At 39.3% G+C, this 22,599-nt stretch overlaps 1 long non-coding RNA gene across 5 annotated transcripts; it reads left to right on the plus strand.

Annotated features, from left to right (window-relative positions):
- The first annotated feature begins 188 nt into the window (after positions 1-188).
- Positions 189-12,842, plus strand: LOC106508222 (uncharacterized). 5 transcript variants are annotated; one of them, XR_001304929.3, is made up of 3 exons: positions 189-368; positions 7,249-7,331; positions 10,162-12,842. It is a non-coding gene; the product is annotated as an uncharacterized LOC106508222 (long non-coding RNA). The 5 variants fall into 5 exon arrangements; XR_014834189.1 differs by having other exon boundaries at positions 10,376-12,842; XR_014834190.1 differs by having other exon boundaries at positions 10,781-12,842.
- The last annotated feature ends 9,757 nt before the right edge of the window (positions 12,843-22,599 follow it).

The raw sequence follows: 22,599 nt of genomic DNA on the forward strand, positions 1-22,599 counted from the left end.
AGTTATGAGCAGTGGGAGATTCTGCAGGAAGTGGGGATAAGGAGATCGCCAGGGAGAAACAAAGGTTGTCCCCGAGGTTGGCGAAGAGACAGGAAGGGAAATGTGGCAACAGAGGGAGCAGGTCCAAGGCAGCTGACTGGTTAAGCCTCAGCTGCCTTTATCTTCCTCTCACTCTGATGCGAGCTAATCCCAGGAGAGCCTACAAATGCAACGGAAAACATCTGGCTGGATATTGTGAGTGTAGGAGCAAGAACAAACTGTTTTCTAGCAGCTGCAGTTCTCTGCAGGTATGGGGTTGAGGATCCAGGGAGGCTGCCTGACCCACATTGGAAGGAATGTCTCGATCCTGGGTTCACTTACATTATAAGGTAAGGAGCTCACTAGCGACAGGCAAGAGCAATCACCTCTCTTCCAAAGGAACCCCACTCTGCAGTATTCCTGCTTCTGGGAGCAAACACCCTACCCAGCCAGAATTTAAATAACCTTATTTTTGTTAAGGTTTGATCGACATAGTGTTTCAGTGGAGGAACTTCATCCTGGGATAGAGCTGTGTAGACAACAGAGGTGGCATTTACACTAGTGTCATTGGTGAACAGGGTTAACAGTGCTGTGCCGGTAAGCGTTTAACAACAGGGACTGCAGGAAACAAGCCTAGATTGTAGCCTTTGCCAATTTTGTGTTGTAAATACTCCTACCATGGCTGATTTCAAGTTCTCAGTGTAATTGCTGCTGCATGAGGTGTTAAGAAGAGAGACAGAGCTAGATCTGGTGAATCACGGCATGTGAATCTCTCCCAAGTTGACACTGGACCTTCCAACACAAGCTCCATGACTTGCTGGGATTCTTCTGACTCCTCATGAACCATCAAAAAAAAAAAAAAAAAATCACACACACTTAAACATGATTTATCTTTCACTCTTTTGAAAATCAGCCAGCTCCTTGTCCACATACTTCAATAATTATTTGCTTAGTACTTTTTACCAGTAGACTGGAACTAAGTCCTTTAAACAGGAATTTAGACGAGAATATAGCTGTCTCAGAGAATGAGTCATAGAAAACCAACTCAGAAACCTATGAAAATGACACAAAACAAGGGAAAAAATCTTCCTCTGCTTCTAAAAAGCTGGAGACAAATCTGGACTCTATTCCACTATTTTCCCAGAGCTAGAAAGAAAGTAACTAGTTCATAAATTCCATCAGGAGCTTGGGGATTTTTGATGTAATGAGTTTTACAGTTTCAGAGGAGAATGCTTTGCTAATAATTATGTAACAGTAATTAAATCTGAAAAAGGCTGTACTCTAACTATGTTGATTTATTGCCGCTCCTACAAAGTACTCCTCGAGCGTGCATTGGAGTGTGCGCTGCCTCCCTCCAGTTTTCTTTAAATTCTCACAGAGCACTGGGTCACAGATGGTCTGAGCTGCTATATTTTCCCTATTAAATTCCTAATAATCTTTTTCTGAGGCTGAGTCATGGAAGCCTGGGGAGTTCTCATTTTAATTAGAAGGTTTAAGGAGCTAACTCTGTTTGAAATGTTCTCCTAGGAGAGATGGGTGCAGGTGATCCCATTCAGAAGAATGACACAGTACCATGGCCAGGACACATTTCCATATTAGACTGCAGCCTGCTTGGCTGTGCTCCTGTTTCTGAGGTTGCTGATGCATTGTCTGAAGCTGAAGAATAAACTTTGGAAAAGAGGATTATGTGAGGATTCTTCTTTTGGGGGGGACATTTTTTGGTATTTGGTCCCCATCCTTACTTTGCATATGGAGCAATGATTCAGGGACATGAAGTATTTATTATTCCCAACGAAGTTTTTAAATCATATCAATCTGAGCAGAAGTCACCAGGGAACATATGTGGGGACAGGTTGTCCATTTTTATTCCTGTAGTTTTCTCCCTTTGGCTCCCTTAGATCTAATTTTTATTTATTTTTTATTTCTTTTTTTAGTATTGAATTATAAACTGTTTCTTTATTATGGTCCGAAATCAAGTAAGGCATTAAATTTTTTTTTCTAAAATAATAACTACTCTTTAATAAATTCTTTTTTTTTACAAAATAAAATGCATATATTTAAACACAATTACATTCACACAGATTATTATAACATGGATCTTAAGAAACAGATTAAGTGACTCCCTCTGGAGAAGTAGAATGGAAAATATGCTGAGACAAACAGGAAATTTATTCTATACTTTATCCCATTTTGTATGGCGTTCATCTTTACTATTTAGTGTTATCTATTACATTTCAATTTTTCTTTAAAAATTAGCATTATATTAAAATTGTGTATATTATGCAACTAAAATTTATAAAGAAGAAAGCCTTATATACCATTAAATATTTTATATAGCATAATAAAAAGAATAACTTAACTGGTAAGAATAACAAAAATAATACACCCTCTGAAAATAAGTAAAATATAAAATGTGTAAATTGGTTAAAAAACAGTGTAACTATATAAATATGTCCTCACAATTTGTTACATCTTATTGATTCTTCAATAAAGGCATTACACCATTCTAGGTGATGTGATAAACAAGACATTATAGACTTTACATTGTACCATGGAGAGAAATGGTTATTAATAATACCATTGTAGAACTATATTATTTAATTGTACAGTTGCATTATTTAATTATAATTATCGTAAATTCTTTGATGGAGAGGAAATCAGAATCAGTTCTGAGAAGACTTCAGCATTCCAAGAATGATGTCAAATGACCCCCTTCATGGCGGATTAGGCACTTATTTACTATGAGATATATTTCTTTTTCAGAGATTCCTTCTTTGTGTATCAATTGTAGATTTTTGGTTTGCAGTTATTGTGAAGTTTTGATATAAGGGTCTATATATATACGAGATTGTTTTAAGTCATCGTTCTCTCTCTCTCTCTCTTTTTTTTTTTTTTTTTTTTTTTGTCTTTTTACCTTTTCTAGGGCCACTCCTGCGGCATATGGAGGTTCCCAGGCTAGGGGTCTAATTGGAGCTGTAGCCGCTGGCCCATGCCAGAGCCACTGCAACACAGGATACGAGCCACCGTCTACGACCCACACCACAGCTCATGGCAACACCAGATCCTTAACCCACTGAGCAAGGCCAGGGATCGAACCCGAAACCTCGTGGTTCCTAGTCGGATTCATTAACCACTGTGCCACAGCGGGAACTCCAAGTTGTTGTTCTCTTAATTGCAAGTTCATCTCCTGTGTCCTGCATTTGTACCCACCTCTTCTCATGATTTCTGATTTTGGTGGTATAATCGTGTGTGGATGATTTCAGATCTTTACTGTATATATACCTTTACTGGTGAGCTTTGTCATTTGTGGGATTTTTGTTTCCTGTTGCTGTCTTTTCTTTTCTGCCTAGAGAATTTCCTTTAGTATTTGTTGTAAGGCTGGTTTAGTGTTCCTGAATTCTCTCAGCTTTTGCTTATCTGTGAAGGTTTTGATTTCTCCTTCAAATCTGAAGGAGAGCCTTGCTGGGTAAAGTAATCTTGGTTGGAGGTTTTTTCCTTTCATCACATCGAGTATATCACGTCACTCCCTTCTGGCCTGCAGAGTTTCTGCTGAAAAATCTGCTGATAACCTTATTGGGGTTCCCTTGTATGTTACTTGTTTCTTTTCCCTAGCTGCTTTCAAGATTTTCTCTTTGTCTTTAATTTTGGTTAGTTTGATTAATATGTGTCTCAGTGTATTTCTCCTTGGGTTTATTTTCTATGGTACTCATTGTGCTTCCTGGATTTGAGTGAGTGGTTCCTTTCCCATGTGAAGGAAGTTTTTGGCTATCATCTCTTGGAATATTTTTTCTGTCCCTTTTTCTCTCTCTCTTCTCCTTCTGGCACCCCTATAATATGGATGTTGGTGCGCCCGTTTCACATTGTCCCAGAGTTCTCTAAGACGCTCTCCATTTGTTTTCAATCTTTTTTCTCTTTTCTGTTCTGCATGTGTAATTTCCACTAATCTGTTCTCCACCTCGCTTATTTGTTCTTCTGCCCTCTGTATTCTGCTGTTAGCTGCTTCTAGTGAATTTTTTATTTCAGTTATTGTATTTTGCATCTCTTCTTGTTTAAGTTTTATATCTTGTATCTCTTTGGTCAGTGTTTCCTGTAAGTTATCCATCTTTGCCTCCAGTTTATTTCCAATGTCTTGCAACTTGTTCAGCATCGACAGTCTAAAGTCTTTTTCCTGGAGGCTAAGAATCTCCTCATTGCTTAGCTGATTTTCTGGGGTTTTCCTTTCTCCCCTCATCTGAGTTATAGTTCTCTTTTCATTTTTATGGGTTTTTGGTGTGGTGACCTTTTTATAGATAGTAGAGTTGTAGCCTCTCTTACTTCTGGTGTCTGCCCCCCTTGTGGCTGAAGTCTGTATGGGAGCTTGCTGTAGGCTTCCTGATGGGAGGAGCTGATGCCTGCCCACTGGTAGATGGAGCTGATTCTAATCCCTCTGGTGGGTGAGGCTTAGTCTCTGGATGAGATTAGAGGCAGCTGTGTGCCTGAGGGGTCTTTAGGTGACCTGTTTATTGAGGGGTGGGACTGTGATCCCACCTGGATTGTTGTTTGCCCTGGGGCTTCTCAGCACTGACTGATGGGTGGGGCCAGATTTTCCCAAAATGGCCACTTCTAGAGAAAGGCATGCTGATGAATATTCCCAAGAGCTTTGCCTTCAATGTCCCGCCCTCACAACAAGCCACATTCACCCCTGTTTTCCCAGGATGTCCTCCAAGAACTGCAGTCAGGTTTGACCCAGATTCCTATGGAGACCTCGCTCTGCCCTGGGACCCAGTGCACGTGAAAGTCCTTGTGTACCTTTTAAGAATGGGGTCTCCGTTTCTCCCCGTCCTGTGGAGCTCCTGCACACAAGCCCCACTGGCCTTCATTGCCAGATGCTCCAGGGGCTCTTTCTCCCAGTGCCAGATCCCCATATGTGAGGGTTTGATGTGGGGCTCAGAACTCTCACTCCTGTAGGTGAGTCTCTGTGAACCAGTTTTCAGTCTGTGGAGCTTCCCACCTGGGAGGTATGGGGTTGTTTATATCACGAAATCGCCCGTCCTACCTCTTGATGTGGCCTCCTCTTTTTCTTCTGGAGTAGGGTATCTTTTTTAAGGTTTCCAGTCCATTCAGGTGGGGATTGCTTGGCTTTTAGTTGTGAATTTTGCTGTTTTTAGGAGAGAAGTTGAGCTCCAGTCCTTCTATTCTGCCATCTTAATCCTCTCTCTAGATCTAATTTTTAAATCTTCTAAGTCTGGGGACAAGCTCCTATGAAATACTACTTTTTGTGTTTAGTTTTACTAGTAAAAGAACATTAAAAATGTGTCTGAACAGGCAGGACAAGCTATTTAAAATAATACCTACAATCAACTGATAACCAGAGAGTGGCATCCAGGATGAGCCATATAACTGAAATCAGATGAACCTTGGGAGGTTACCAATGAGTTTGGCGGTTTGTAGAAAGGCTGTTCTAGAAGACAAAGCATGTGGAGCTAGGCACATTTCCCTGGATATTATAAATGTACAAAAAGAAAATGCTTCTTATAAGACAGCTATTCAAGTTTTGTCCACCCCAATTGCAAAGCTGGTTTCTCTGCTTTTGTAAAATAATGAACACTTCATGCTTTGAATGTGGCACCATCCAGAGAAGAAGTCAAACTAAACTGTCTCCACCTTTGTAGCCCCCTGTAGTTTTCATATGTGCACGTGTTCCAGAGCTGGCAGCAACTGCATTTTATAAAGTGAAAATGTCTAAGGCAAACAAATGCATCATTGAAAAAATAGATTTTTGGAAACGTAGAATACTGGCTTTTTAGTTAGTGGAGACCATGAAAAAAGATTTTTTTCCCCCTTTCACATGAAAATGGTGCTCTGCTCTTGGTCTGTATTTATTAAATTCTCTGACCCCTTCAGATTTGGCTAATTGAGTCATTTCGACATTTGAGAAGTAGCCTTACTCTGTTATTCTTAATCTCCAACGATTATTTTTTGTGTCTTCACATTTTTCATAACAATCCATTAGGATTCTCAGGATAGGTCCTAATCTTTATAGTCATAATTTTAAAATGTAAGTATATTTATATTATTTATATTTTTATTTTTATTCTGTACCTATTGAAAATAAAATTCAAAAAATAACATATAAAATATAACATATAGGAGTTCCTTTGTGATGCAGCAGGTTAAGAATCTGGCGTTACTGCAGCAGCTCAGGTCACTGCTGTGGCATGGGTTCAATCCCTGGGCCCAGGAATGTCCACATGCCACTGACATAGCCAAAAAATATACATAACATATATACATCTATATTTCCCACTGTTAGGCTATGTGTCATTTGACATGTATTATAGTCAAAATTAAATTGAGAAAGGAAATCATGGTTTCCGCTAAATTCTGGGTTATGTCTGAAGATTGAAAAAGGAAAGACATGGGCAGCTTGAGAATGTTATACTGAAAAAAAATTTTTTTGATGTCATATAAGGATTTTTTAACCTGGAAGAATACATTTTCTCTCAGATACCTCAGGGCCAAGCTGATGTTTCTAGAATGCACTGGCTAGAGCCATATGCTTAGTGATTCCATTCGTGAAATGTGTGGACAAGGAGCCTGAGAGCTGCCAGACTGCCTCTGTATGAGCAGGTTGGCCTGCGTGGTGGGTGTGGATAACATTGTAATAATAAAGAAAACGACACCCAGCACCGTCATTGCGCGAGAGATCCAACCACATTCACTTCCAAGGCCGACCATCTTTTCGCACCTCATTCATAACAGGGCTGGATAGGAAAGGAAGGTCTGCATGAAAGAGACAAATTAAAATGTGTGCGGAGAGACGGAACTGGAGAGAATTTCAAGGCGTTTATGCTTATTCACGTTCTTCATGACCAAAAGCTTCGTCTGGAAATTCCACCTCTCCTTGCACCAGACCTAACCCAGGGGAGGAGGCACGCTATCTGAGCGTTTGGCCAGGGCAGGAGTTAAGGGCACGATGCCTGCAGCCAGGATCTTGAAGGAGTTAAACAAGAACATGCTTCAGACTTCTGATTAATGGCCAGGGACATTCCGAGCTGCTTTGCCTACCTCAGCAGTACATGACTCATATGGCAGGGTGATATCTAATAACTAATCTTTGACACAAGAATTAAGTCATTTTGCAAGAAAGCAGATCATTAGAAGCCAAATTGAATTATAAGTAATACTATCTCTGTAGAGGATTGTAAATTAATTGGTTTTTAACAATAACATTTCTGTATTTTATTAAAGCAGTGCAAGAATTCGGCGAAGAAACGAATGTAGCAGATAAACAGGCCAGGTGCTGGGGATGCAAATGAAATCGATGACAGATGGTGAGTAGCACGCTCACTCACTGTGTGTGTATAATGGATAGAGGTAATCAAAGTCCTTTGTGAATTGGTGACTTTCTTTACATCAAGAACTTTAACACAGGCTTGCTTACACATCTCTCTACCCTCTGCTCTCAGCCTGCACTTGTGCGCGCATGCGTGCGCGCGCGCACACACACACACACACACACACACACACACACACACACTCCATCGTTACATACACATACATCCTAATTATAGCCTATGTTACTATCAGAAAGATGGGCTATAACTCTATTTACATAACACCACACACAAATATCATTCCACCAAATCAACCTGTATACACTAAACAACAGATTTTTTTTCTGAGAATACCACGCTAAGGAAACAAAGCAACCTGTTTTGATGAAAGAAGTTCTATTCAGTAAGCGAAGTGATACTTAGACCAAGAGCCTGGGCTTCAGTGGGAAAGAACTGCTTCTGGCTCATTACATTGCATTCCAGCAGAACCTTTAAAACATCAGTGAGCATTCCGATGGGTTTCCTTTTTACTTTCAAATAATGGTTATGAAGTCACAACACTCAAAGAAAATGCTGGCTTCAATCAACTTTTAGATTTATAGATTGTGTGCAGATCTGCCTCCTCTCCATTCTGGTACCAAGAAGGTTGCTTTATTTTACTGTGTCTTTCTAATAAAGACAAAACTCTGCACTGTTAATTCTAGGACACTCAGTTTTCTAACTTTATTCTACTTCTTTAGCATCGTATTGGCTACACCAGGTTTTTGCCTTTGCCTGTAATTTTTGTAAGTTTGCTAATATCTATAATTAGCTTGCTATAATTTTTATTTGGATCAGGTATAATCTACAGATAAAATTGGGAATAAAAGACACTTAAAAAAATTCTAGGACACAAATTCATATCCCATGTGGAATTCAGAAAATTGTTCTTCTCAGGATCATAACGTTATGAACACACAGCTCACGGAGAATTACCTTGCATGTGCTCAAATCCTATTTCCAGTCCTAGATTGTTGTCCTAGCTTTATTTCCCTCTTTCTGATGGCTTACTGGACATTTCTACTTGGATGTTTAAGTGTCACTTTAACATAAGAACACCCAAGATTCCATGCAAAGTCATTTTTTTTTTTTTCCAAAATCAAGTTCACATGGAAAGTGGTCCATTCTCCAGACTTAAAATTCTGGAACTTTTCTCAACTCTTCTCTTCTGTTCATATACAGTCGAAATACAAAACCTATTGATTTTTCCTTCTAAAATGCCCTAACATTCATCATTTCCTCCTGTCCCACCTTTGGGTTCTAAACTGGGCATTGTAGCTGGACCATTTCATCAGCCAGGCCAGCTGCATGGTTTCTTCCGTCTCTTTCTTCTCCCTCTTTCCCTAGGTCCCTCAAGACTAGCCTTCTCTTCGTGTTGCTTTCAGAGCTCTCTCTTTCCTAACTCACTCAAACCCTGGATGGCCTTCAAGCTTCTCCAGCCAGACCCAGTTCCCACTGGCTCTCACAGGGCACAGTTTGCTCCACTGGGGCCTGATTCCTGTGCATCGCCATGTTTGTTGTGGGTTAATCTCCCATGATCCATGCCTTCACCATGTTCCTTCAACCTTGGGGCCTTTGCACAGACTGTCCCTTTGTCTGGGATGCCTCCAACCCCTCTCCCTTTCCCTAAACTTAACAAGGCCTGCTTGAATTCCCTTCCCTGTGAAGATTTCCTTGACTGCCCTCCCCGAACCTCACACAGTCAGTCAGCAACCCACAATTTAGTTCGTCATCCTTTGCTTTTTTTTTTTTTTTGAATTGTTCTCTGGGAGCTTCCCATGTGATTGAGGTGGCCCACCTCCACTGGGAGTCCTTCCTTTGAGCAGAACTGCATGTTGTATATATCTGTGCCCAAGCCCCCTGGCACATACCCATGGTGCCTTGAAGCCACTGTACCTGCTTTCTTACTGAACACCTCAAGTATCCTTGCTCTTCACCAACACTTCATCATTCGACTCAGATCATCACCCCTTCTCTTTGTGCCCATGAGGTTTTATTCTAACCACAGACTCCTCCGACAAATGCCTGCTGTCTTTGACCGCTCTTCTGACTAGGTGCCCTACCTTAAGAAAGCCTCCCTCTGGCTCCCCTTGGTCCTGGGACCCTACTTTGGAATCCCTACTCTTTCTCCTTTGAGGAGTCTGCTCAGCTAATCTACCCCTATGAGTGTTGAGCAATAGTAAGTGCCTAATTAGTGTATGTTCATTAATGCATCGTTTATGGGAAAAATACACTTCTCTCCTGTGTTTTTAGACTACAGAGCCAGCCTGCCAGACCATTCTAAAGTGCACTTGACTTGCCCTGACTTTATGTAGATATATGTGCCTACCAGAACACCTCTATGCACCAGGCCTTAAATTTGATTCCAAGAAGTTAAAATGACATTTGCATTGCAGGATTCTGTGCTTAAGGCCGCAAAAAGCACTGGAGTTGGCCTGGTGGTACTAATTTTGTGTTGACTCTCCCTCAGGGAATAGTATGCTTTTGTACTGTTTCTGATTTCCTATTAGATGGCTTTAAAGGAAGTATATTATATCCTGAACCTAAAAGGATCAGCTCTTTAATAAACCAAATTGACCTTTCTGCTTTTTTCCCAAGGGGATTAGGGTCCTCCTCCGTGCCTTGAAGCCCCCTTTCTTCCCTGGAAACAAATTGATTTTGTGAATGTTTTGTTTGGATTTTTTACATGACAACCACATATACGGTGAAGAGTAATGACCAAAAGTCATACTCCTGGGCAACTGGGTATGGCCAGATGAGATGATAAATATAATTTGTTGAATTACAGAAGTAGCTCCTGTTCTGCTGGCTGTGTGTTCAGCTTCAACATCTTGGTAAAGAGATGATGTCACAGAGTCACAAAGCAAGTGGCAGACCACCTGTTAAGCACCCGGTCACAAGATAAAACCAAGAGCCCTGGGTTTATAAATGTTTCCCTTTAAGGCTCACAATTCCTATTTGAAGTTATACTATTTTCAACAAAATTTTTTTTATTACCAAAGCTCTATGTTAAGGATAATCCAACATCAGAAGACATGATGTTTCCGTACCTACCTAAGGCACTGGACTTATCGTGGTGGAAATGGGCAGTCTCACAACTCATGGATGATTGGAACATTAATAATTCTTTAGCACGATGGAACAATATTAATACTCTAAATGAAAGATGCATCAGTACACATGGCTTTTATGAGCCCATGTGAGAGTAACAGATATATTGGGAAACAGAAGTGTGATTTGATTGTTCTGACTCTAGATCATCTTTTTCACAACTCAAAACCGAGATTTTGATTCATTGCAATTGTAATGCTCAGTATTACCACCTCAAGCTCTTGCTGCAAATTAAATTTACTTATATCCCTTAAATATCCTCCCTCTCCAACAATTTTGGCCTTTCTTTTGCACAGGAGAAATTCTGCGACTGAGTTCCAAAATCTCTCCTTCCTAATGCATCTGTAAACAGCTGCAGCTCCCTGTTCAATATTGGCTGCAGCTGCCATAATGCCCCAGAAGGACAACCAAATGGAGAGAGCTCCCCTTAATTGCCTTGCCACCCCTGACTGAATTTATGTTTTGTTTTTAAGTAACATTTTGTTGCATTTGCATTACTGAAATTACCAGGTTACAGTAAACTATATTCCCAAATCAATGTCCCCCCAAAGAAAGCAGACGTGAACTTTATCACCAACAACAAATTCAATTTTCACATTACCTACTGACAAAGAGGCTTGTGCCAACAACACTTGCGGATTCCTGAAAAGTCCGCCAAACCAGAGGAAATCCACAAATCTCCGATTTTAATGTCTCATAGTTTTGCTATTTAACCATTGCTTTTCACCTCTCGGTAAAAATTAATCTTTACACTGTTTTGTTTCTGTTTCAAAATCAGATAGGGTGACACATAAAGATATTCCCAAATGGATCCCTCATGCATTGCTGGTGGGAATGTGCAGGCTCTATGGAAAACGGTTTGGCAGTTCCTCAAAGAGTTAAACATAAAATTATCATATAATCCATCAATTCCACTCCTAGGTACATACCCAAAAGAACTGTAAACAGGGACTCAGGTACTTGTACACCAAAGCTTATGGCAGCATTATTTGAAATAGATTAAAGGTGGAAACAACCTAAATGGCTATCAACAGATCAATGAATAAATGCAATATGGTTTATACAAATAATGGAATATTACTCAGCCATAAAAAGGAATGAAATTATAGTACATGCTACAACATAGATGAACCTTGAAAGTACTCTACTAGGTAAAATAAACTAGGTACAAGATGACAAATATATGATCCCACTAATATGAAGTATCTAGAATAAACAAATTCATAGAGATAGAATGTTGAATAGTAGTTATCAGAGGCTGGAGAGAGGGGGAATGGGAATTATTGGTTAATGGGCACAGAGTTTCTGTTTGGGATGATGAAAAAGTTCTAGAAATCGATGGTAATAATGGCTACAGTACTCAGTGGCATTGAAGCTTTATACACTTTAAATTAGTAACTGTTATATGTATTTTACCACAATAAAAATGTTATTTCCAAACCATCTAGAGTTGTGTTATAAATTTTAATGTGAATTCTAATAAATTAAGAAATAAGATGGGTCAAAACATAAAGTTTGAAGCAACAGGAATTTTATCTCTTAATTTTAAAAATCTTTGTTAAAGATAAAAGTAGAAGTAAGAAATGTTTTTATGTCTTTTGCTTCACTTTTCTCAATGATTTATAGAAATATATAACACATAAATAACATGACTTTGTTAAATGTTATACAACTTTGAATTTGTGACTTGTCTTTTACTTTATAGTTTATGAATTACTTTTACATTTTAATATAGAAACTATCTTTGTCATCTAAAAAGTCAAAAAAGGCATTTTTCCCTAATCTGAAGTCGAAAAGATAATACTAGGTATTTTCTTCTAAAACTTTTATTGTTGTACCTTTGATATATAAATTCAGTAATTGAGTTTTGTACATGGTATGAGGTAGGATTTAACTTCATTTTTCATGTATTAAAAACCAGTAGTTCCTCTACCCCAACATTCTAAACCACCCCTCTGTCATACATAAAAATTCAGTATACATGTATGTCTATTTCTAGATTCTCTCTTCTGTCCCATTGATCAGTTTCTCTATTCCTGCATCAATATTAATGTCTTAATTACATAGTTTTATAACAAGCCTTGACACAAAGTACTGCAAATTCTCCTACCCATCTCTTCCTCTGTAATTCTTTGGCTTTTCTTGACTCCATGGTCTTACACACAAATTTTACAAACAGCTTCTCAGGTTCCATGGAAAATACTCTTAAGAGTTTGATTGGAAATTCACTGAATTTATTTGGAAAGAATTAACATCTTTACACTGTTGGGTTATCCTATCTATAAACCCACATTACCTTACCACTTATTAGGCTGCTCTAGTGCTTTTTAACAAAGTTTTATAATTTTCTCCACAAAAGTCTGCACAGATTTTGTTAGATTTATTCTTATGTTCTTTATAGTTTATTGTCACTATTATAAATAAAAGAGTTTTTTCTTCATTTGCATTTTCTAACAATGCTTGGCATTTATTATTTTGTGTATTGATCTTAAATACAAACACTTGAATAGATTTTCCTATTATTTCTAATAGTTGGTAGACTATTTTGGGTTTAGTAGGAATAGTTCTATTGTCTACAAATGGTGACAGTTTTCTTTTTTCCTTTTTAATTTTTGTGACTTTAAGCTGTTTTCCTCATCTTATTCCTCCAACTAGAGTTTCCAGAACAAGGTAAAATAAAAACCATGAGAATAGGCGTTCTTGTCTTTTTCTGAAATAGAGACACCTCTTTTAAGGTTTTCCTATTAAAAATCATGTTGACTGAGGTTTGGGGTACATGTTCTTCATAGGTTTTTGAATATTTTCCTGGTTTATATGGGGTTTTAAGAAGATTAAAATATTGAATTTTATCAACACTGTTTTCCTCCTTCTATTGATATGATGCATATTTTTGACTTTAATATATTAATGTGAGTTTGATAATAACTTAGAATGTCTAATATTTTTAAAATAAAAATAATAATAATAATTCATGTGACTAAAACATAAAAAGAACTAAAAACAACAGCATGTAATTTAGGGAATAAAAAAACCAATACCCTGTTACTCTGAAAGTGGCCGGGATCAGAAATATTTAAGTCTCATAATGAGTTAGAAGAATTTGATCAAAAATCTAAAAATCTATATTTTAAATGGACTACTTAGGGAGTTCCCATTGTGGCTCAGAGGAAACGAATCTGACTAGTATCCACGAGGATGAAGGTTTGATCCCTGGCCTCGCTTAGTGGGTTAAGGATCTGGCATTGCCTTGAGCTCTGGTGTAGGTCTTGGAGGCGGCTCAGATCCTGCATTGCTGTGACTGTGGTGTAGGCCAGCGGCTACACCTTAGATTCAGCCTCTAGTCTGGGAACCTCCATATGCCACAGGTGAGGCCCTAAAAAACTAACTAAATAAATAAATAAAATGGAATACTTAGAGGTCATTGAATTACCTTCTATTTGAATTTCAAACTGTGTTTCTTGTTGAGGCACAGACATGTAACAATAATTTTGCACAGAAAAACAAGTTAATACAGAGCTCTAAGCAAGGATCTTCTCAGTTAAAAGAGAATTGAGGGTCACAAAAATTTGATTTGGACAAACCAACAATAAAAGACATTTGGGAACCAATTTGGAAAATTTGAAAGTTGGCTGAGTGTTACACAATATTAAGGAACTATCAATAATTTTGTCAAATGCAATCATGGTTTGGTGATTATGTACGAACATGGGCTCCTTTTTCAGACATCTATGTTTTTCTAGATGAAATGTCATCGTGTCCACAATTAACATAAAAATGCTTAAACAGAAATAAGAAAATTAATGAAGCAAATATGGCAAAATGGTGTTAGCAACTGTTAATGTTAGATGCTGGGTATATGATTGCATATTATACCTTTCTACATGCTTGCAATTTATCGTAAGAAAATAAGACAAAATTTTAGGCGTTAAGTAATAAGAGAAAATGTCCTGCTAGGCAACTCCTGAGAGAGCCTCAAAGTTCCCCGCCCTCCGATGTCTACACCCTTGTGGTCCCCTCCCCTTGAGTGTGGGTTGGACCTAGTGACTCACTTGTAATAAACAGAATAGGGCAAAAGTGATGGCCTATGGCACCTGAGATCAGATAGCATCAAGATTCTGGCTTTTGACTCTCTTGTTTCTCTCTCATTCTCTCTCTTTCTTTTCTCTCTCCCCACTCACTCTCGGAAATGCCAGCTGCCCTGTTGTGAGCTGCCCTATGGGGCCGGGGGTGAGAGTGAGGAGGGGGGCACCAATGGCAAGGAAGTGACTGGCTCCTCCAACAGCCAAGGAGGAGAGGATCTGAGGTCTGCCAGTAGCCATGAGTGAGCTTGGAAGAGGCTCTTCCCTAAGTGAAATTTCGAAAGACTGAGGCAGAGACTGGCTGAGCCGTTCTGCATTCCTGACCTGTGGAAACTATGATGGAGTAAAAGCTTGTTGTTTAAGCTGCTAAATTTGGTGGTGATTTGGCGGCAGCAATCAATAACTGACATAAATATTATGAGAAAAAATAAGCTAAACACATAACACAGCTAGAGATATTTTGAAACATAATTCAATTACTATTTTCAGGAAGGAGCTAGCTCTTCCTATTTCAGGAGTTAATCAGTTTGGTAGGAAAGGGAGGTCTATTTGGCAATAGGAAATGATCACTAAAAATTAAGAAATGCTAAGCTACCATTCTGCAAGAAAACACATCTATTGATTTAGGATTAAATCCATAAGTGTGTATAAGACACCTACAATTTGTGCAGCACTGTTGTGGATGACAGAATAAAAACAACATAATTAAAAGATAGCCCTTGCCATTTATTGAACTAGAGTCTATTGATGCATAAACTACTCATTGAGATTATGCTAGGCAGATTTTGAAGTCATTTTCATTCTTGAGGCCATCTGGACCCCTCACATGGAAACTCCAAATGGACAACACAGCTTCTAAGATTTAGTTAGCTTACTCCTAGAAATTAGTTTATATACTAGGAGGAGCTGCAATTAAGCACACACATCTGGCAATGTCTGTGTAGGATGGCGGCATAAGCATGGATGCAGAGGAATCAGTTTTCCAACTTCTCTTTTAAACAACCATGAAAACACAACAGTAGGAGAACATCTGAAATCATCATTCATTAGCAAACATTTATTGGGCACCTACTGTGTGCTAGAGACCCTGTTATATGCAGCCTAACAGAGGTGAATAAATTAGACATAGACCCTGCCCTCACTAAGTTTATCCTATAGTGGATAGTATACAAATAAATTATAACTGCTATGATGGACATTATGAGGGAAAAGTACATCAGGGGAGGACAGCTCATTGAGGAACCTGAATTTAAGCTGTGACCTGCAAAATGAAGAACCATGAGAATACTGCCAGTGAGAGCAGCAGCATTACCAAAGGCCTTGAGAAACAGCAAGAAAATCAGTGTAGCTGGAGCGGTGGAAGCATGAAGAGAGAAGATGACTAGAGAGGAAGGTGGACAGTTCTGTAGCAGGTCAAGAATTTTGCATTTCATCTGAAAGGCAGTAGAGGGGATTTAAGATAGAGGTAAACTACTCTGATTTATATTACAACTAAATCACTCTAGCTACAGTGTGGAGAAGCAGCATTTCATTTTTTTAATTTAAAAACTTTTTTTATAAAAGTATAGTTGATTCACAATGTCATACCAATTTCTGCTATACAGCAAAGTATGGCTCAGTCATACATATACATACATTCTTTTTAAAATATTATTTTCCATCATGGTCTATCCCAGGGGACTGGATATAATTCCCTGCACTATACAGTAGGAACTTATTGTCTATCCATTCTGAATGAAATGGTTTCCATCTATTAAATCCAAGCTCCTACTCCATCCCTCTCCCTTCCCCTCCCCCTAGGAAAGCACAAGTCTCTTCTCCCTGTCTGTGAATCAGAAACAGCACTTTATACATCTCGGGCTCATACTTGATATATCTTTCCTGTACTTCCATTATGTTCTTCTCCTTATTCTTTTCTTCTACATTGTGAAAGAATTTACTGAACTCATCTAATGTAATTCAATTTTCTGAAGCACCCAATTCTCTGTCTGTATTACAGTTTAGAATTTTGCAAATGCAGTTTCCATCTTCATATAGACTTTTCAAGTCTCAAAATTGCCCTTTCTTCCTGTCTCTTTTATCTAGTTCTGTGTGTACAAGATATCTTTTATCTTTTGAAAACAATTTTCTTGTGTTTTTTTCCTTATTTACAAAAGGCAAGAGATCTTCACATTAGGAAAAACTAGAAAGAACACAGGCAACAGGAAGAAAATACAGAGAGAGTTTAATAGCACACGTCAAAGATAATCAATGTAGGTCTATGGGATCATAAGTTTTGTGTCCTTTTATTGTCTATCTGTTTTCATTTAAAGCATATCACAAAAATCTTTCCATGTGAATGTTTATCTCCAATGCTTTTCAAAGCTGAGTAATATTTGCGTGTATATGCTGTCATTTTAAGCAGTAGCCTATTTTCCTATTTCCCTCTGAAATGCTGTGGTTTCCATGGGTATTTTTTTCAGCCCTTCCTTCTTTTTACTATATGTGACATATACTTTATGTTCTCAAGGAAGTGCATCTATTCTCATGACTTTAAAGATCACTTAAAACAAATGATGCAATCACAAAACTGTACCTTTAGCCCAAAACATATCTACTTAACTTCAGACCACTACGTAGCTATATGCCAGCAGATCCATACAGACATCCTACAGTATCACCTCTCAAATATGTCTCAAGTATATTAGAATCACCTGGAAGTTTGTTCAAACACAGATTTCTGGGCCCTACCACCAGGAGGTTTGACTCCTGGACATGTGAGATGGAGCCCAAAGATTTGCTTTCCTAGCAAGTTCCTTACTGAGGCTGCCTTTGCCTTGGGAACCACTCTTTGAGGACCACTGCCTCACAGACACTTCAGGCTCAGAATATGTCAAACAGGAAGCATCCTCTTCACCTCCAATGTCTTCACCCTTGCTTTGAATATTTTTTTTGCAATAAAAAATTCACATAAAAACATGTCCATATCATACAGCTCAATGTATTTATCATAAAATGAACTCGCATGTGTAACTAGCACTTAAGTCAAGAAACAGAACATTGCCAGCGGCCCCTAAGCCACTTCATGGCCCATCCTGCTACCCTTCATCTTCCAAACTGGTTTCATACACCATAAATCGGTTTTGCCTAGCACTGTGCTCATATAATCTGAATTATACAGTGTGTGCTTCTTTGTATCTGGTATCCTTAGCTCAACCTCATTATTGCATGTGGTGTCGTCTTCATCCATGTGTCGGGCACAAAACAACAAGGGTTACCACATTCTGGCCTTCCCCTTCTCCCCATTCTCACATCTCACCTATGAACAGCTCCATCAGCTGTAAGTCCGAGCTATGTTTTCACTCATTGCTATTATTAAAGCCTCAAAAAAATGTTCTAATCACTTGTCATGGGAACTATTACCATATTCTCTCAACTGGTTTCCTAGCCTCCTTTCTCTGGATCCCCCACTTGGTGCCAATTTGGTCATTTAAAATGAATGGCACTCTTCTTGACTTAAGAGTGAGACATCAGGATCCAGGATTCCAAATGTTACCACCTGTTTTCCTTTCTTCCCGCAGTTTCCCTCTTTCTCACTGCAAGTGGGAATGTTCCTCATGGGAGAAAGTGGTCAATTCCCAGCCAAAAACCTTATGGATCTTTCCTTTTACTACTCAGGAGAGCTAGCCCATTCCCCTTAGTTCCAGTTGAAAAGAAAAATCCAGGAGAAGGATGCTGATTGGTCCAGCCTGGGTCAGGTGACCAATCCTGGATTGCCAGAGTGGATCCAGGGCTGCAAGAATAGGCATAGTCATGGGAGACCCACATAAGGAGGGACATCTCCAATGCCTTTAATCACATCCTGGGACCTACTCAATCCATGTGAGTGGAGTTCTAGAAGGCTGAATTTGAAAGGACAGAGGGGAAACAAAGTTCAAAAATAGAAAGATGAAAAAAGGCTTGACTCATCAGATCTAAAAGGTCTTGGACAGGAATATTGAAAACACACGTTAGTCATATCATAATGACATTTCCAAATACCAAAGATAAATGACAAGTGAACCAGAAGAGCATTGGACTAAATACAAGAAGACGAAGAAATGTTCACAGAGTTATGAGGAAATACAAATTTTCTCTTAGAATTCTGTACTCAGAAGGTTGTGCAAACAAGAAGGGGACATATGACATTTGTGGACATTTCAAGATTGGAAAATGTGCCACCTTTGCCCATTTTCTGGAAAAAAAAATCTTTTAAGTCCTAGAGAAAATCATTTAGTCAATCACTCCAACAATAGCAATACCAGCAAAGACTCTGAGAGAGAAATAAAGATACTGAGATGAGCAATATAACCACTAACATATATAACTAAGCCTAACCAAGTGTGGTTAGTGGGGTTGTGAAGTTGAATGCTATTGTTTAGAAAAGAACCTTAAAGTCAAAGATATGAAGTCAAATTAAACTGAAACTAGAATTCTAAATTATTAAAATAAGTGGGAGAAGGGCAGGTAGAAGGTAAATAAAAGCATATTAATGTTCTTTTATTTTTTAATGGCTGGACAGTGTTACAGACAGTATTAAACTCTGGTTGTTTGAAGCTAAATTCCAATGCATGTGCTATAAAACTAAAATCAAATTGGCAAACTATAGCCCAAGACTAGCTGGATGTTTCTGTAAGTTCAGTTTTATCAGAACCCAGGCTGGAGTTAGGATAAGGCTAGTGAGAGGCAGAGTGTTCAGTGCAGATTCCTGTATTTATTTAAATTTTTGATAGTTTCTCATCATGGACTTTTTGACTTATTTTTGATTTTTTTAATATATATCATGAAAATATCCTTTGTCCTGATTACTTAGTTTTTAGTGCCCTCTTAAATTTTACATGCATGGCCTCTCTTTCTAGTCTTAGCCCTGCATCAAAACTATTTGAGAAAATAAATAAAACAGAGAAACTTGGTCAGTCCCTTAAGAAACAGCACTAAAGTTGGCACAAATGAACCTTTACACAGAAAAAAATCATGGACGTGGATATCAGACTTGTGGTTGCCAAGGGGGAGGGGGAAGGAGTGGGATGGATTGGGAATCTGGGGTTAATGCAAACTATTGCCTTTGGAATGGATAAGCAATGAGATCCAGCTGTATAGCACTGGAAAATATATCTAGTCACTTATGATGGAGCATGATAATGTGACAAAAAAGAATGTATACATGTATGAGTAACTGGGTCACCTTGCTGTACAGTAGAAAATTGAGGCGTTCCCGTCGTGGCGCAGTGGTTAACAAATCCGACTAGAAACCATGAGGTTGCATGTTCGATCCCTGCCCTTGCTCAGTGGGTTAAGGATCCGGCGTTGCCGTGAGCTGTGGTGTAGGTCGCAGATGCGGCTCGGATCCCACGTTGCTGTGGCTCTGGTGTAGGCTGGCAGCTACAGCTCCGATTGGACCCCTAGCCTGGGAACCTCCATATGCCGTGGGAGCGGCCCAAGAGATGGCAGAAAGACCAAAAAAAAAAAAAAAAAAAAAAGAAAAAAAGAAAATTGACAGAACACTGTAAACCAGCTATAACATAAAAAATAAAAATCATTACATATAAAAAAAAGCACTAAAGAGAAACAAGGGAACCACACACACACACACAATGAGGGAGAATTAATAAGCAAAATATATCATACAAAAGCTGATGACAAGAAGCAGAGGGAGTAAGAAGCTCAGAAAAAAATAAAGGGGATATTTTTCATTGATAATATATATACTAGTACTTTTCTACTTAATAAGCAATATTTATTGATATATCTATTAAAACATTACTCTGTATCAAAGAGGTACAGAGATACCATTTATCCATCAATATTGCATTGAAATTTATACATCAACATCAGTTGAAAAATAAGAAAATCCATTTAATTTTTTTTTTTTTTTGGTCTTTTTGCCATCTCTTGGGCCGCTCCCATGGCATATGGAGGTTCCCAGGCTAGGGGTCCAATCGGAGCTGTAGCTGCCAGCCTACACCAGAGCCACAGCAACGTGGGATCTGAGCCGCATCTGCGACCTATACCACAGCTCACGACAACGCCGGATCCTTAACCCACTGAGCAAGGGCAGGGATCGAACATGCAACCTCATGGTTCCTAGTTGGATTCGTTAACCACTGTGCCACAATGGGAACTCCCAGGAAATTCATTTAAAACCTTCAAGGTTTTCCATTGTTCTTAAGGTAAGATTAGAAGTTCTTTCTGCCTCTCTTAGGCTCTGCATGATCTGCTCTCAAACTCATTTTTTGAGGCCCTCTTCCATGCCAATCACACACTCTTCCTATGATCAAACATGCCAGACTACTCCCATAAGGGGTGTTTTCTGCTGAGCCATGCCCTCCGGCCACCACTGACCTTAACCCGGCTAACTGGTGATCCTTCAGGACTCAGCCAGAATCTCAGAACCTCAGTCTCAAGAAGTCTTCTTTTGTGTCCTACACTAAGATTCGTCATTCTGTTCTATGTCTTCCACCACCTTTCATCCTTCATCCCTGACATTTCTCATACATTGGTTTCTTTCCCTTTTTTTTTTTTTTTTTTTTTTTTTTTTTAGGGTTGCACCCACAGCACATGGAGTCAAATCAAAGCTAGGGGTCAAATTAGAGCTACAGCTGCCAACCCACAGCACAACCAAGCAACGCAGAATCTGAGCCATGTCTGCGACCTACACCCCAGCTCTCAGCTACACGGTATCTTTAACCCACTGAGCAAGGTCAGGGATCGAACCCGCATGCTATGGATACTAGTCAGATTTGTTACCGCCACACCACGATGGGAACGCCTCTCATACTTTTGAAATATTCAGTCTATAACGAAAGCAGTGGCTGTATACTGTTCACATCTTTTGAAGTGGTGACTAGCAGAGCCTCTGGCACATAGTACATGCCCAATAAAATGTTTGCTGTTGAAAGATTGCAATTAGGTCTTTACTATTATGTTTTCAAAATGTATTTACTATTCCTTTTCCAGTACCACAAGATTTTTACTGTAGTATTTTTGGTATCCATTTAAGGCTGATAGAGTAAATGTCTCCCTTTGGCTCTTTTTGAAAAGTCTCTTGACAACTGTCACATATTGAGAACCAGCTTGTCCAGGTCCAGAGACAAGCAAACAGAAAAGGCAACTGGGATTCTGACTGTAATTTCATTATATGTCTATATTCATCTGGGAAAGATCAACATCTGCATTATATTGTTTCAGGTCATAGCCAATGCATTTTCTCCTTCTATGGTTCCCCCCAGGGCATATGCGTAACATTCAGCTGGTTGGTGGACTTGAGGGTCTTTGGTTATGCTCATGGAAGAGGTTAGACAAAGAGAGTCAGGGAACACACCTCTCTCAGTACAATAGACAAATATCCCACAAAAAAGGGAAGAACAGTGGAGGAGTATCTCAGGAGAATTTTGACTTTCCTCGCACTTCATCCTAGGAGTTCTCCAATTTTATCCTGTCTTTGCAAGCTCTTTTTTTTTGGCTTTTTTGCCATTTCTAGGGCCGCTCCCGCGGCATGTGGAGGTTCCCAGGCTAGGGGTCGAATCGGAGCTGTAGCTGCTGGCCTATGCCAGTGGGATCCGAGCCGCGTCTGTGACCTACACCACAGCTCACGGCAACGCCAGATCCTTAACCCACTGAGCAAGGCCAGAGATCGAACCCGCAACCTCATCGTTCCTAGTCCAATTCGTTAACCACTGAGCCACCACGGGAACTCCCCTGTCTTTGTGAGCTCTTATACCTCCGTGATCTTTCCCTTCACACATACACCAAAGCACCCGAGCCATCAGCAGCATCATGGAACCCAGCCCCAGCCCCTACTATTCTACATGGACATAGAATAGCCGTGCTTCACTTTTCCCACCGGAAGTCTTATTTACAGAGGTATGTAATGGTTTGAAATCTGGCAGGCAGCCACGTTTCCTTAATCATGGAGATTTTCTAACCTAGCCAGGAAGACAAGCATTAAAGAACGGCAGATGTCTGGTAGTTCTAACGATCTGGCCTTAAGATGCCTTCAGGAATGAGTTGGGGGAGGA

Source organism: Sus scrofa, chromosome 18, assembly GCF_054392235.1.
Source record: "Sus scrofa isolate SSC_HxYL_T2T_F1_AM1 chromosome 18, Sscrofa_HxYL_maternal_Yorkshire_Landrace_v2.0, whole genome shotgun sequence".
In the NCBI taxonomy this organism is placed as follows: domain Eukaryota; kingdom Metazoa; phylum Chordata; class Mammalia; order Artiodactyla; family Suidae; genus Sus; species Sus scrofa.